Raw genomic sequence first — 5562 nt, 5'->3', positions numbered from 1 at the left:
CTGGTTTTAGTCTTTTTTCTAGAGGTTGTGTTGCTAAGATTTCCTGTTGTACTGTTGGTGAAATAATATTCCTGACTGTGGAATGAACTGCAAATACATGAAGTTTCCCTTGACTGCACCAACTTCATCTAGCTTAGCCCCACCCTTTCTGACTGAGAGCCGCTTTCCAAAGCCTTAGGTAAAAGCCTTTGCCAGCTCTTCCTTTTTAAAAAGATACCATTGGACTCAAACATTGTTCCTTTTGCATGGATGCACAGCTTTGAGGTGCACAGATCAGAACCTTGAGAAATCCACTGGTGGGTTCATGTGCTCTGAAGGTGTACGAACATGTAAACTACATGTGTCTCCTTTGTTCAGATAATATGATGACCATGCAGACTGGAATCAGCTACACATTATGACCGTTTATGCACTGGAGGTTTCATGCCAGGCTGCAGGCTGGAGTTTTAGTCGTGGCAGGTTGCCCCACCTCTTCCTGCACCCACATGGGGGAGCATTTGACCCGGTGCACCTCATCCGCCCTCAATTTGTGCTCCTGCACGGGAGCTGGGACAGTAAAGTTCCCAGTGCATAAACGGTCTATTAGAAAGCCCCTGGAACCTGTAGATGTAACTGACCAGGGCCTATTCTGTACACATTAGATACTGCACTTTCAACTCACTTTAGAAGTAGATTTTCCTGTTCTTCACAGGAAAATCCAGCTGCCAAAGCACATTGAAAATGCATTATCCTATGTGTGCGGATTGGGCCCAGGTCTATTGTATTGGATGATATCTCTGCTTTTGTTGCCCATTTGACTATAGGAAAAAACAGGTCATGGGAGGGTAGGAACTAGATGGGGAGTATGGGAAGCCCATAGCATCTGTGCACATCTGGTATCCTCTGCAGACCACAATTTGCAGAGCACTGTATTTCTACTCCTTGTGTGGCCTGAGACATACCACTGTTTCTATCAGCCCCACCTCTATCTCTCATTTGTAATCAGAGAATAATCATTCTGGCTTACTTAACAAGATTTTTGCAAGGATAATTGAGGCTATGTACGTGGAACGCCATCACTTTGCAAGAACAAATGATGAATAGTAAACTAAAATATTAAAAATGAATGAGGAAGACAAATCCTTCCATCTGAAACCAGAATACTTTAATAAATAAAACAATCACAAGTCCTTTCATATTGAATTCCCACTATGGTAGGATGCCTTTTGCTCAGAGCCCTTGTTACTCATTGCTACTCCAAGTGCCCCTTTTGGGGAATACCTAGTAGTGACATTGCTTAGCATAGGAATTACCAGAAACTCTATGAAGTTTCTATACTATAGAGTTTTTGGAGATTCCTAGAACAACACAATGACATTGCCAGATTTCCTTGGATGTGATGTCATGGCCATGATGATAATGTGCCCCCCCCATATCTTCACCCCTGAAGCTCTTTCCAGTTGCCAGTAATAACCTGGCAACCCTATATTCCATGAATGCTGGGAGAGCCCACCATCAGACCAGAAACTCAGCTGTTATCATGGCTGGGCAGCATTAGTGCTTGGCCCCGTGTGATGCAGGTTACAACACAAATGCCATATTAATAGTGATACCTTATTGTTTTTTCCTATCCACTGGTACATTGGCAAGAAATACAGGGCCAATATTCCACCTAGAATCATAGAATAATAAAATAATAGAGTTGGGAGGGACCTCATGGGTCATCTAGTCCCCTGCACTATGCAGGACACTCACATCCCAATCGCTCATCTACTGTAACCTGCCACCCCTTGGCCTTCACAGAATCAGCCTATCTAGCCTCTGTTTAAAAATTTCCAAAGATGGAAAACCCACCACCTCCTGAAGAAGCCTGTTCCACTGAGAAACTGCTCTGTCAGAAACTTCTTCCGGATGTTTAGATGGAATTTCTTTTGAATTAATTTCATCTCATTCATTCTGGTCTGTCCCTCTGGGGCAAGAGAGAACAATTCTGCTCCATCCTCCATATGGTACCCTTTTAAACACCTGTACCTAAACTATGATTCTATGCACCCCTGCCCCAATTTGTTAACATTCAGAAGTATCATGCCAGGAAGAAGGCTTCCTAGAAACATCTGGCTGACTATTTTAGAAAACAAAATGCTGGACTCCAAGGGCATCGATCCAATTTATCAGGGCTCCTCTTAAGTTTTTAAGGGTGGCATAGAACCCTTCTCCGGGAATGAGCAATTATTTTGTTTTAAGGAAGAGTACAATTCAGCACATAAATAATATAGGATAGTAGTTTTCAATATGCAGGGAATTTTTTAAGATGGAAGCATGTCCTAGTGATGTGAGCCTCCACAGCAGTCTTAAGTAGTAGAGTTCAGAGCCATGTTGACAACATTAAAGAACTAGACCTTAGAGACAAAACAAATATGACCCTGGAAGATCTGTTCAGTGTTTTTAAAGGGAGTAATAAAACACTGGAAACATCCATTCATGGATTTTTGGACACCACGTCTAGTTTGTTCCTTAGTTTGAATGTTCTTTGGGGCACAGTCTTCTTTGCCTTGGGTGGGTCTGTTCCAAAATAAATCATGAGCCAGTTTTCAATCCAATCTCTCCCAATCTCTTTATTACAGCCCCTATGATTTATGATTCCCACCAGTCTTTTTTTTTGGGGGGGGGGGGTCAAAAGCCCTATACTTTTCACAAGCAGTTAAGTTAGTAGCATCCCATTCATTGTTTATTACAATTTCCCCATAGCAAATTCCTTATGTCACAGACCACATACAACTGAACACATAAAGCTGCCTTGTAATGAGCCAGCCCACTGTCCTGGCAAGGTCAGAATTCTGTTGGTCAACAGGTCTCCAGGCTCCCTGACAGAGGTCTTTCACATCACCTGCTGCCTGGATCCTTTTAACTAGAAATACCAGGGACTGAACCTGGGGCCTCCTGCAAGCTAAGCGGATGTCCTACCACTGAGCCATGGCCCTTTCCCAAGAGCAGTCTCCAAACCCTCCAACCCAGGTCAATTTTCCCCACTGAATTTGGAGCTAGGTATCCTCATCCTCTGAGTTGACCATTAAAGCAGCTAGGAGAAGCAGTTGCACAATGCTTAGAAACTCTGAACGTTCAGGTGTGCCGGTCTAAGCAGGCTTCCCTCCCTTCTTGGCGGTTGCCTCCATTTGGCATCGTTGCAAAAGATTAGCTTTTTGAGATTGCTCTCTTCAGGATCAAGGGTGCAGCCGGGAGTGGTCCCTTCTATACACCATGCCCTGCAAATAATTTAATGCTGGAGGAGAACTACTAGCAGCCTCAGAGGAGCTGCAAGATTCTTTAAGAAAATAGATAGCTTGCATGATTCCACCACGAGGCAAGCATTGTTAGGTTCCTAGCAATCAATGGCGCCTGTGGTCACCTCCTGTTTCTGAAAAGTTTTTTTTTTTTGGATAATGAGCATCTTTAGGTAGCTTTTATGTTATTAAACAATCACCTGCCATCCAACTGAATTAATAGGGTGAAATCCTGCTTTTGTTCCTCTTGAGATTTGGCATTTAGAAATTGGTTTTCCCAGTACAGGTTTAAGGCATTTTCCCAACCAAAGCATCATATACCTGTTGGGTTCTATCCTACCAGTTTTCTGCAGGTGAAAAAAGAAGAAGGGGTTCCTTTTGCCCCTCCCCTCCCTCAAGCTCATGCTGGAGATTATGGGGTCTACATATACAAAACCTCTATTGGTCAGGGATCATAGCAAGGAAAAAAGTTAGCAACCAAACTTCACATCCTGGTGCATGGAATTTGGTGAGGAGGGCCCTGAGCTGTCTAGGACTCCTGTAATTTCAGGACTGCCTCCTCCTCTATAACCCTCCAAAGAACTTTAAGATCAGGCAGTCTAAATCTACTTAGGCTCTCCTGGGCCTGCATGATGGATGAGCTGATGAAAACTCACTAAATCCATTGTTGTTTTTCTGATCTCTGCACAGAAGTTAATTTAATCTGCAAAACTGATTTTGCTCTGCATGGTGAACTGCCTCTTCAGTGGTTTAAGCATCTTTTAAGCGTTGTTTCTGAAAGATGCTTTTCACCGATTCATTTATCTCCTGCCTGCCTGAGACAGGCTATTAGTCATGCAGAGAAGCTCCTTAGTTATGCAGATTAGTGACTGCATTAGAGAACAAAGCGGAGTTGGCAAAACTACAGGGGCAGGGCTATGAATTGTTTCATGCAGAGAGCATTGCAATGTAGTTTTTCAACAGACTATATTCAATGCAGAACAACGATTGTAATATAATAAAGCGGTCTAAACTGGTTGTTTTTTAAACCATTTTATTTGGCTCTGTGCAGAATACCCCAGCTCCAGAAAGATAAAACTCAATCAAACAGCGTTTTTGGCCCCGGTCCTAACCTGGTGGAATGCTCTGGTTCCTGATGGAGTTAACATTTGGAAAACAGATAACTGACACCCCCCAGGAGGCTCTGTGCCCAATGTGTCTCGAAATGAGGCCTTGCTGCTGTTGACATCAAGCCGCAACGGTCTGGCTTTAGCCTGCTGCGGCGATCCATTTGACTGGTTTCTGTGTCTGCTTCTTTTTTTACACACCTAAAAATGCTGCATTCTGTCAATTGAATTGTTCAGTGTCATATTTGTTTTTTAACCCCTTCCTGAATAAAAAACACACTTTATTTTTTTTAAAGTCAAACTGACGCTCTGTGAAAGAAAAAGGGGGATTTCCCAAGCCTTGGTTGGCAACTCTAGACTTGGTCAACATGTGTGTGTGTGTGTTTTTGGCTTCAGCAATCACAATGGGAAACCCAGTTGGAGGGAGGGGTGTGTTTGTGGGCACCAAAACTGGAAAATATGTCCTGTTCACACAAATTCCATATAGGTGGTCTATGCATAGTATGCTCACCTGGTACGTGAAGTCAGACCACCAAAATCAAAACAATGGGGAAAAGGTTATATGAAATAGCTCATATATGCTTGTCACAGTCAGCTTCTCTAGATACAGTCTGTGGATGAAAACATTATATGCTGGGCCTATGAAATGTTTCAGATTCACTCCCCAACATGAGCCGCTAGAAAACAAACTGGCAGAGGCAGGAAAGGCCTTTCACATTCTGAGGTCCTGTAAATCATACTCGGCCAGCTGGGTCTAGATTTCAGTGCTGCACAGAGCAGCTTCTCGGGTTCATAGGTCAGTCTTAAAGGGAAATTCATGCTTCCATCCAGAGTATGAGGATCACTTGACAAGTTGGTTCTTATATGCTGCTTTTCTCTCCCCAAAGGAGTCTCAAAGCAGCTTACAATTGTCTTCCCTTTCCTCTCCCCACAACAGACACCCTGTGAGGCGGGTGAGGCTGAGAGAGTCCTGATATTACTGCTTGGTCAGTACTGTGGCGAGCCCAAGGTCACCCAGCTGGCTGCATGTGGGGGAGTGCAGAATCGAACCTGGCTCGCCAGATTAGAAGCCACCTCTTCTAACCCTTACACCAAGCTGGCTCTCCAGCTCTAGGAGTTCATTCTCTTTCATGTTTGTGAGGTGGATGCCCAGCACCACACCCCAGACACGAGCAGGGACACACACTGGGGGGCTC

This window comes from Paroedura picta, chromosome 1, assembly GCF_049243985.1.
Source record: "Paroedura picta isolate Pp20150507F chromosome 1, Ppicta_v3.0, whole genome shotgun sequence".
NCBI lineage: Eukaryota > Metazoa > Chordata > Lepidosauria > Squamata > Gekkonidae > Paroedura > Paroedura picta.
This window is presented reverse-complemented; position numbering follows the sequence as displayed.